Raw genomic sequence first — 12287 nt, 5'->3', positions numbered from 1 at the left:
TCTTAAGGTACCGTTATATGGGGGCTATACCAAAACATCAGCCGATATTGTTCATATTTGGCCCATTATTACCCACAGGTGCAAGCTGAGTTTGTGCCAAATTTCAGTGACGTATCTCAATTCGTTTGTAAGTTATTAATTTCGCGCCGCTATATCAGTCCTTTCGACCACCGTGATACGGTGCGAAATGTATAAAAATTGTGTAATTTTTGCATATATTTTGAAATTTGAGGCAATGAATATAGTGTTTCGAGTTCATTATTTCTCCAAATATTTTATTCTTGTCCCTATCTACAAATTTGCTTCAGAGGTCAGAAGAAGATTCGCATTGGTTTCAGAAATATAGCCCCGAATTTCTTTAAAAACTCAGCTGGACCGAGCTGGATCTGACACAACAAAACCCAACTAGGGTTTATTGTCGTTTGGGTCTGTACTTTCAAAAAATCCTCGGTTCCAATTGTTTGCACAAGATCAACTTAATTCAGATTCAACTTAACTTAAAAATTTTGCACAGTGGATATATGCAAATTTTTTATCTTGGAAGCAAAGTGCACATTTTTATTTTTAGTTTCATATAAAATTTGTTCATTTATAGGACAAGAGTATGTGAAATCGTACTAAATTAGCCACGGGGGTACTTCGGTGCTTTTTATAGTGAAATGGTACTGAAAAAAGTACTATTGTACTGAATTTTCCTTTACGGATTACACTGTGCGACAACAAAAAAATGACAAGGAAAATCGAGTAGATTATGAAAGTAGAGCTAAAAATATGAGACACGTGTATCGGCGTTTTTAAAGTTTACGTCGGAAAGTAACCAAAATTGGCGGGGCAAGTTCCGCCCATTTTTAAATTTTTCGAAATATTGGATTTCAGATATCTTGGAATCCTTGCATTTGAGGTATATAGTGTCTTTGGCAACTTTAATTAGGAGGGTGTGGGAAATATTTTTGTTAAAAATTTTGACCCTCATGCGGTTCACCAAAGGGGTCTTTTTTGTCCTTTTTTCGAAAATCTTTCAAAAACTCATTAAAAATGTGATCGTATCAAATCCGAATATTCTACAAAATTGTTCGCCATTAAATTTTACTACAGGTCTCAGAATACACCAAATCTGTAACTCTTGTCTAATCGCCAGGAATCTCAAAAAATGAAAAACACGTTTTAGGGTTAAAGTCGGACTTCATCTGAGTTTATTCAAAATTGTCCCACAAAAGATAATTTTAGAGAGATGATGTCAGAGACAAAAATATTCTTTGTCAAAATTCACCATAGGTCACCAAAGAAATGAAATGTCTATTTACATTCTATAGCATGAAAATATCAGTATCAATTTTGCTGAAAAAACATTAAAATATTTCGCAATTTTTTTGATGAAAATTTTTTCCTTCTTTTTTCTAGTTGATACATGGAAGTAATATAAAACTTGGTTATAGGTGAAAAGTGTCAAAGAATGAAAAATTCTACATAAAAATTTAGTATGAGTTTCAAAAAAAACCAAAAATCTATGTACACTATTTCCTTAAAAAAATTAGATTACATATTTATATATATTAGGATGAAATTATATGTTTTAATTTTGGACTGTTTTACATACATAATTTTACATAATTCCATACTGGATCAAAATCTAGCAAAATCCTTTACTTTTTGGGAATATTGTTAAAGAAAGAAATGTTCCAAAGGAAATTTCATTATGAGTCTCTGAATAAAAGAAATCTGTAACAATAACATATAACTTTCTTAGCAGCACTTGTTTTTGATATATAGGTTTTATGACAATATTTTCCAATTTTCATACAGATTGTCGTTGTGATTGAAAAAATGTAAATATCTTATTGATGGTTTTTCGGTATAAATTCATACAGAAGATGTTGTGAGTTCAATTTAAACAGCATTAAAAACATTTGTTGTGAATATATATTTGAAAAATATAAAAAAACCCAGATCGGACCTGCCAAAATTGCGTATTTTTAATACTTTCAACTTAAATTCCGCAGATAGGATAAGCCATTGGTTACTTATATTGCATGCGAAAATACATTAGGTCCAGTGAAAATATAGGTGTCATATGGGCTCTCACATGTATCATGAATGACCATAACGAACCCAGTTAGGATATAGTCATTTATGTCAATTTCTAAGGTTTATTCCGTAAATGCCACCAAAGTAGTAGCCCATATGACACCTATATTTTCACTGGACCATAGCCGTAGACCTCTAATGTATTTTTGCATGCAATATAAGTAGCCAATGGCTTATCCTTACTACGGAATTTAAGTTGAAAGTATTAAAAATACGCAATTTTGGCAGGTCCGATCTGGGTTTTTTTATATTTTACAAATATATATTCACAACAAATGTTTTTAAAGCTGTTTAAATTGAACTCACAACATCTTCTGTATGAATTTATACCGAAAAACCATCAATAAGATATTTACATTTTTTCAATCACAACGAAAAATTGAAAATTGGAAAATATTGCCATAAAACCTATATATCAAAAACAAGTGCTGCTAAGAATGTTATATGTTATTGTTACAGATTTCTTTTATTCAAAGACTCATAATGAAATTTCCTTTGGAACATTTCTTTCTTTAACAATATTCCCAAAAAGTAAAGGATTTTGCTAGATTTTGATCCAGTATGGAATTATGTAAAATTATGTATGTAAAACAGTCCAAAATTAAAACATATAATTTCATCCTAATATATATATACATTTGTAATCTAATTTTTTTAAGGAAATAGTGTACATAGATTTTTGGTTTATTTTGAAACTCATATTGAAATTTTATGTAGAGTTTTTCATTCTTTGACACTTTTCACCTATAACCAAGTTTTATATTACTTCCATGTATCAACTAGAAAAAAGAAGGAAAAAATTTTCATCAAAAAAATTGGGAAATATCTAAATGTTTTTTCAGCAAAATTGATACTGATATTTTCATGCTATAGAATGTAAATAGACATTTCATTTCTTTGGTGACTTATGGTGAATTTTGACAAAGAATATTTTTGTCTCTGACATCATCTCTCTAAAATTATCTTTTGTGGGACAATTTTGAATAAACTCAGATGAAGTCCGACATTAACCCTAAAACGTGTTTTTCATTTTTAGAGATTCCTGGCGATTAGACAAGAGTTACAGATTTGGTGTATTCTGAGACCTGTAGTAAAATTTAATGGCGAACAATTTTGTAGAATATTCGGATTTGATCCGATCACATTTTTAATGAGTTTTTGAAAGATTTTCGAAAAAAGGACAAAAAAGACCCCTTTGGTGATCCGCATGAGGGTCAAAATTTTTAACAAAAATATTTCCCACACCCTCCTAAGTAAAGTTGCCAAAGACACTATATACCTCAAATGCAAGGATTCCAAGATATCTGAACTCCAATATTTCGAAAAATTTAAAAATGGGCGGAACTTGCCCCGCCTATTTTGGTTACTTTCCGACGTAAACTTTAAAAACGCTGATACACGTGTCTCATATTTTTAGCTCTACTTTCATAATATACTACTTTCATATATACTAAAACTGTGCAACAAAATTCATTTTTTTTTTCAAAATGATGGGAACATCTAAATAAATAAACTCAGATGAAGTCCGACATTAACCCTAAAACGTGTTTTTCATTTTTAGAGATTCCTGGCGATTAGACAAGAGTTACAGATTTGGTGTATTCTGAGACCTGTAGTAAAATTTAATGGCGAACAATTTTGTAGAATATTCGGATTTGATCCGATCACATTTTTAATGAGTTTTTGAAAGATTTTCGAAAAAAGGACAAAAAAGACCCCTTTGGTGATCCGCATGAGGGTCAAAATTTTTAGCAAAAATATTTCCCACACCCTCCTAAGTAAAGTTGCCAAAGACACTATATACCTCAAATGCAAGGATTCCAAGATATCTGAACTCCAATATTTCGAAAAATTTAAAAATGGGCGGAACTTGCCCCCCTATTTTGGTTACTTTCCGACGTAAACTTTAAAAACGCTGATACACGTGTCTCATATTTTTAGCTCTACTTTCATAATATACTACTTTCATCATTTTGAAAAAAAATGAATTTTGTTGCACAGTTTTATCCACCTTATGGGCGGCCCTCGTTGCTTTTCTAGTCTTATGTTAATGAAGTGAGTCAGAACTATTTCCAGTGCTAACAACACTTACCCCCATTATTACAAGTCTTCTTTTGTTATAGTTTGGATTTTCCGAACAGATTTACAGCGTTCCGTTTAACTAAAAAATTAAAAGTGATCATTCAATTTTAAGGAGGACCTTCTCGGCTTTATCTTTTAATGTGAAATTATGTTTTTAATGGCTTATTTTGCAGTTTAAAATCCATCCAATAGTAAAAGAACACATATAATAACTGCCCATAACGTCAAAGTTTTCCTTTATGCAACCGAGGAGTCTTGTTTTGGAGTTTGTTCATGTGTCATTCCCACGAGTGTTCTGTAAGAGGATGGCCGTCACTAAGGGCAGAGCAGACTAGCCTAACGAATAAGTACCCTCGGTTATTCCCCTTTCGTTGGGAGGGATTTGCTAGCGACCAGACCTCTTTAGACAATATTTTGTCATTCAGATTCAAGTCCTTCACTACCTTATCCTTAATAGTGTAACACAGGTTGATAGGACTCAAATCTGTAAGATGGACTGAACACAAGAATAGATGATGTTTATCATTATGTCCCTGCCTGTGACGCGGAAAAATTTCCACATCACCTTGGTCTGTTCTTACATGGTATGTGTTGGAGATAGTTGAGTAGACAAATAAAAGCTGTGCCAGAATGGTTCTGGTGCCGTTGGGGAAGATTCTCTCGATATACGAGACCGCTAGAGGAGTACCTTGGGCTCAATTCTGTTTCTATGAAAATGTGAAATGAAAACAAATAAGAACGGCCTTTAATTCAGTCGGGCCGAACTTGTTATACCCTCCACCACGAGTTGTATTGCAGTAAAATGGAACAATTAACATTCGGCTAACCTTCAAAATTCCGAAATACGGGGGCCATATCACAACGTCGATCAATACGGACAAATTTCTGGCGGAAAGAAGACTAAATACCAAATTTGCGATATTTCGGTAAGATAATGTGCCTAAAACCTTCAAAATACGGAAACTCGAGAGGTACGCTTGTATGGGGTTATAGGAAGACGTGGACCTATACTGATTAATTCTCTTCTGGAATTTTTTATAACCCCATGGAAGACTAAAAAATGCAATCATTTCGGTGGGAGATTTATATATTGAGTTCACAACCTTCAGAATTACGAAAATCGGGAGGTACGTTCTATGGGGGCTATATCTAAACGTGTATCTATACCAAGGAATTTCAATCGGAAAGGTTTTTACATCCAACGTAGACTAAATATCAAATTTTAGCCATTTCGTGGGGTTGTTGGGGCCACAAACTTCAAAATACCAAAAATCTTAAGGTACCGTTCTATAGGGGCTAAATGAAGACGTGAACCCGTACCGACAAATTTCTGGGGGAAAGTTGTATACCCCCAACGAAGACTAAATACCAAATTTCAGCCATTTCGGTGGGATATTGAGGCCTTAACGTTCAAAATACCGGGAGGTATCGTTGAATGGGGGCTACATAAAGGCGTGGGCCTATACCAGACAAATTTAGGGAGCAAAGTTGAATACCCCCAAGGGAGACTAAATACCATCTTTCAGCCATTTCGGTGGGTTATTGTGGCCATAACCTTCAAAATACCGAAAATCATGGGGTACCGTTCTATGGGGACTATATGAAGACGAGGACATATACCGAGAAATTTCTGGGGAAAAGTTGTATACCCACAACGAAGACTAAATACCAAATTTCACCATTCCTAGGAGTAGTAGAAACTTCTATACCAAATTACAAAGCTATAACATCAAAATTGTGAAGTGTATCTTGATTTCAACAGGCGGACGGACAGACGGACATGGTTATATCGACTTAGAATTTGCCCCTGATCCAGAATATACATATATACTCCATAGGATCTCCGATGAATATTTCGATGTGTTACAAACGGAATGACAAATTTAATTATACCCTCCATAATATGGTGGAGGATATAAAAAATCGACGGAGCGCTTTTTGAATTAATCGCGATAAAAATTCAACGCAAATCCTTTTGAAGTGGGATTAGAGCAACTGTTGTAGCTGTGAAAATTCTCTACAAGATTGACCTTTTTGACTTTTTCCTAGGTTTTACCATTTTTGAGATATAGAAGTGACTGTATCGCCTCCTTACAAAACAATGTCACGCAAGTTATGATACAACATATGTATTTGTATCAAACATGTTTTATAACTTTCTTTCTAATTCTATTTTTACTTTTTGTTTATCTTCTTTTTACTAATTTATCTTTATTTGTTATATTACATTATTTTCATTATCAAGAATTCTGTATTCAAATCACATTCATCATAATTCCTTTTTAATATTTAATCTTTAGTTTTAGTACATATTCATAATCTCTTTTATATTGTCATATTTCCATTTCTAAGTCCAGTTCTATGATTACCTTCAATGAATAAAGTTGTACATCGGATATCAAAATTTGAAAATACTAAATAACAAAGTTGTTTTATTTTACAATTACTTAACTGGCGCAGTCGTTAATTCGAACAAAATTTAAACTAAAGTTTAGTGAAAATATATGAACTTTTAAAATTACATAAAAAAATAACAAAACCAGTGTTTTACATTGAAATCAGACAAATAATATAACAATTGTATTGAGTGACAACCAATGTTTTGTGTATGATTACATAACACCATTGAAAGTGTTACAGAAAATAAAACAATACTTTAAAAAAAATAATAATAAATTAATTAACCGCTTTGAATCTTATGTTTATGAAAAATTCAACAAAATACGTCATATTTTTTAAAGTAAAACTCTTATCATCCTTCCATTAATTCATTATGGAATATAACAAAAATGCTAACTATTTTCAATAAAAAAAACTATTGAAATCTGTGAAACCAATAATTTATAATCTCCAACAAATATAACATTCAAAAAACATTAATTATAAAAAGAAAAAATGGTCTACAATTGAAATGATATTACAACATCAAAAATACTGATTACATAATCTGATTGAAAAATATTACAAAAACAAAAAATAAAAAAAGAAGAAGAATATTGAGAATAATACAAGGAAACAAGAACAACACTTTGTCATTACTCTCACTTGAAAAAAAAAAAGAATCGAAATAACAAAAAAAAACTGGTTTAGGACTCTCTAAGAAAGAGATACTAAGTAACAACGAAAAAAATATCAACAACAATAAATCATCAACTTTTTATCAACAACAAAACAACAACAACAACAATCACAACAATGCTGTCTATCAACGATGTACTAAAAGACGCCCAAAGAATCCACGAGTTTAGAGGCGATGATAATTATGCTCTGTCATCTTTTTTAAGAGAAGTGGACACAGTATTTTTGCTCGTACAATCAAATCCAGATGTTAGAGATTACATATACCAAAGAGTAATTTTGAACAAACTCCAGGGAGAGGCTCTCCATATACTAAGAACATTGGGGCTGAATCCATCGTGGGAAGAGACCAAGGAGGCACTGATAAGTAATTTCGGCATAAGAGAAAGCTATCATCAATTGTATCAACAAGCGTTTGCTGCGAGAAACAATAACATTGTGAGTTATTATAATCAATTAAGAGATATATTATGTAAAATCAATGAGAAATTTGAGTACGACAAAGAGAAACCAATTGAGTTTAATAATATTAATTCCGAAAAAATAATATTAAAAACCTTTTTGAATAACATTGATGTAAACTTGGCATCTGTCATAATTAACCGAAATATTGTAAAGTTAAGAGAGGCATATAATTTATTGGAAAGAGAGGGTTTAATTCGAAATAATGTTAACGAAATCAATAGTAATTATAGTATCAACAATAGCCACAGCAACTCTTATAACAAAAGTACAATATCAGAACATACTAACTTTCAAAATAATAATGGCAACAATGTACATAGATATGCACAAAACTCAAAATCAAATCAAAATTTCGGTCAATATAATAACACATATCAAAATAGATCCACTTTTAATAAACATACAACTCAAAGATTTCAAAATAGGCATAATAATTTTCAATCAAATTTTTCTAATAATAATTCAAATAATTCCCACTCTAACAATTCTCACGGTGCAATACCTAAATATCAATCAAACAATTATTCTAATAGTACAAATTCCCGACGAAGTAACAATCTACAAATGGATGTCGAACATTTCCAGGAAGGTAGTACTAACCATTTTCAAAATGAACAGGTAAATTTTCATATAACTGCCCGTCGAAAGCATTACCAATAGTGGTGCTTACCATAGGTAATCAAAAGATTAGGGTTTTAGTTGACACGGGATCAACAACGTCTTTATTAGATAAAGATAAGTTACTAGAATATAAGAGAATACCATTAAAAATCCCCTTATCGTACACTTCGTTAAATAATCGAACTGATATAACAGAAGAAATCATAACAGAAGTACCAAATGAATTTAATGAAGTAGCGACTATGTCCTGGAAATTGACAAAATTTTTTGGGAAACACTTCGATGCTATTCTAGGACAAAACTTACTGAAACCTTTAGGAGCAATCATTGACATGGAATCTGAGACACTTACAATAAATAAGAACAGAATAGATTTTGAGAAAACGTTTCCATATTTACCCCACGAGATTCATCAGTTAGAGATAACAAATATTGACAAAAAAGTCTTAGAACAGCTATACGAGGGTCTAAATAAGGAGGAATCATCACAATTAGATTTGCTTTTAGAAAACTATAACGACTTAATATACACCGAGGGACAGACATTGACAAACACCACCATAATTCAACACGAAATTGTTACCACGAATGACAGACCTGTATATACCAAGATGTACCGATACCCTCAAATTCACGAAAAGGAAATTTATAGACAAATAAATGACCAGTTAAAACAAGGAATTATAAAAGAAAGTAATTCCCCATATAATAGTCCTCTATGGATAGTACCTAAAAAGATTGATAACTCCGGGGAACAAAAATGGAGAATTGTAATCGATTATAGAAAACTGAATGAAATAACAGTAGACGACAAGTTTCCTATCCCTAATATAGAAAATATATTAGACAAGCTAGGACGTGCTCAGTATTTCTCAACGATCGATTTGGCAAAAGGTTTTCACCAAATTCTTCTTAAAGAAGAAGATCGGCAGAAAACAGCATTCTCCACTCCTTATGGTCATTATGAGTACGTTCGGATGCCATTTGGCTTAAAAAATGCTCCAGCCACTTTTCAGAGGCTTATTAATTCTGTTTTACGAGACCATATTAACAAAATTTGTGTAGTCTATTTAGACGATATTTTAATATTTTCGACGAGTTTGCAAGAGCACATTAATAATATATATAAAGTATTCAACAAGCTTAGAGAAGCCGATCTGAAGATACAAATTAACAAATGCAAATTTTTCTGTAAAGAAACTTTATATTTAGGTCACCTTTTGACATCTGAAGGCGTCAAACCAGATCCGGCTAAAATTGCAACAATTCATAACCTGAAGCTTCCAAATAGTATTAAGGGAACCAAGTCATTTTTAGGAATTACTGGTTATTACCGTAAATTTATAAAAGACTATTCTCGAGTAGCATACCCTATTATAAGATATTTAAAAAAAGATATCAAACTAAATACTTCCGACCCAAATTATATAAATGCCTTTGAGAAACTTAAGTCGATAATAACAGAGACACCGGTACTAAAGTATCCGGATTTCAAAAAGCCGTTTCAGCTGGTTACTGATGCTAGCTTAAATGCTCTCGGCGCAGTCTTACAGCAAAATGGCCATCCTATTTCATTCGCCAGCAGGACATTGAACGATCACGAAAAAAATTATTCCGCAACGGAAAAAGAGCTATTAGCCATTGTTTGGGCGACAACTTATTTTCGACCATATTTGTATGGAACTAAATTTGAGATTCTTTCAGACCACCAACCGTTACGCTGGCTTTTTATAAAATCGCAAACAAGAGACTTAAACCCAAGGTTATATAGATGGATGATTAAACTAAGTGAGTATAATATTACAGTAAATTATATAAAAGGAAAGGACAATGTTGTTGCCGATTTCTTAAGTAGAATCGATGATAACGGTGAAATATATTTGTTTAATTCCCTGAATGACATCGATTCTTTGTACAATAATGTGGAAAGCGAACTAGAAACTATTCATTCGCAGGAGGAAGAGAAGAATGACCACATTCCCCTTTTGGACACCGTTGTTAACAGATTTAAGACTCAGATAATTCTTACTAAGAGCAAACTTAAAGACACAGACGTAAAGCATGGAAATAAAAAAATATTTATAGACTCAAAAGATATAAATAAAAATTTAGATAACATATTAACTAACAATTTGGAAAAAGGGAAAATAGGAATATATACAGAGATTGATGACCATAGTTACAACATATTACAAAAACGGATAATTGAATTATATGAAGGAAATAAGGAATTCAAATTTATAAGGTGTTCGTACCATGCTATTGATATGTCTTCTGAAGACGAAACGTATAAGCAAATACACCAGTATCATAAAAATGAAACGGGACATACCGGTATAAACGAAAACTATGAGGGGTTAAAAAGAAGGATATACTTTCCAAATTTGAAACTTTTAGTCCAGAAGTACGTAGATAATTGCGATGTATGCAACAGAGCTAAATTTGATAGGAAACCAATTAAGCCTAAATTTCATTTGACTGAAACACCTACTGATATAGGACAAATAATTCATATGGATGTATACACAAATTCCAAATCAAATTTTTTAACGTTTTTAGATAAATTTTCAAAATTTGCTTCGGCGTTTTATCTTGAAGATAGAAACAACCAGACAATAATAGAAAAAATACGCCAATATATATCACAAAAGGTACATTTTATAAAACTAATTACTGACAACGAATTTAAGAGCATTAATATTAAGGACTTTTTAAAAAATGAAAATATTATTCTTCATTTAGCGAAACCTAACAGTCATACTGGGAATGGAGATATAGAGAGACTGCATAATACAATCAGTGAAAAAATAAGGACATTAATAACTGAAAATTCTGGTATGAACATAAAGGATAAAATAAACAAATCCATCGAGTTTTACAATAGTAGTATACATTCTGTAACAAAGCAAAGACCATTTGATATTGAACGTGGTAACTGTGACAAAAATAAAGTACATGACAATATTTTAAAGGCTAAACTTGAATATTTAGATAAGAGAAATAAAAGCAGGGAGGATTATATAGAAACAAGAGAAAAAGGATATATTAAAAATTACCGTTCAGTAAGACACAAAGAACAACCGAAATATAGATTTAACGAATTGAAAAATGTACATTGTTCTAACATACAGAGAGAGAAAAAGTACAGTGGCAATGTTGATACTAAAATGTTTGATAAATAAAGACCAAACAACAAAAAGAAATTGTATGTACAAATATTAAATAAAATGTAAATGAAATTGTATGTACAAATATTAAATAAAATGTAAATATGTATTTTAAAATCTTTGTAGCTGTAAGTCATCATGAATTAATAATATAGTATAAAAAACACAAGAGTGTCCAAATTTAAGTGGCGGGGTAGTTATGATACAACATATTTGTATCAAACATGTTTTATAACTTTCTTTCTAATTCTATTTTTACTTTTAGTTTATCTTCTTTTTACTAATTTATCTTTATTTGTTATATTACATTATTTTCATTATCAAGAATTCTGTATTCAAATCACATTCATCATAATTCCTTTTTAATATTTAATCTTTAGTTTTAGTACATATTCATAATCTCTTTTATATTGTCATATTTCCATTTCTAAGTCCAGTTCTATGATTACCTTCAATGAATAAAGTTGTACATCGGATATCAAAATTTGAAAATACTAAATAACAAAGTTGTTTTATTTTACAATTACTTAACTCGCACGGTGCGCCTTAACTAACTTTAAGTGGAAGGTGCTTACAACTGGGAAGTTTTTGCAGATTCTGAATCTACAATGTTCGCAGATGAGAAAAACATTTCTTTATGTGGAATGTAATTAGGATTAAAAAATTGCGTCTTATTGTCATTTTTCTCCAGCATTGCTAAGTTAAAGTTTTCACGCTTCTTAAGCCAAGATACACATTCTGGCAGACAACATTTTAATGTTTGCCTCCGTTTTGTAACATTATCAGAAT

Source organism: Musca autumnalis, unplaced genomic scaffold (genome assembly GCF_047663935.1).
Source record: "Musca autumnalis isolate F117 unplaced genomic scaffold, ASM4766393v1 scaffold_1, whole genome shotgun sequence".
Classification (NCBI taxonomy): Eukaryota; Metazoa; Arthropoda; class Insecta; order Diptera; family Muscidae; genus Musca; species Musca autumnalis.
This window is presented reverse-complemented; position numbering follows the sequence as displayed.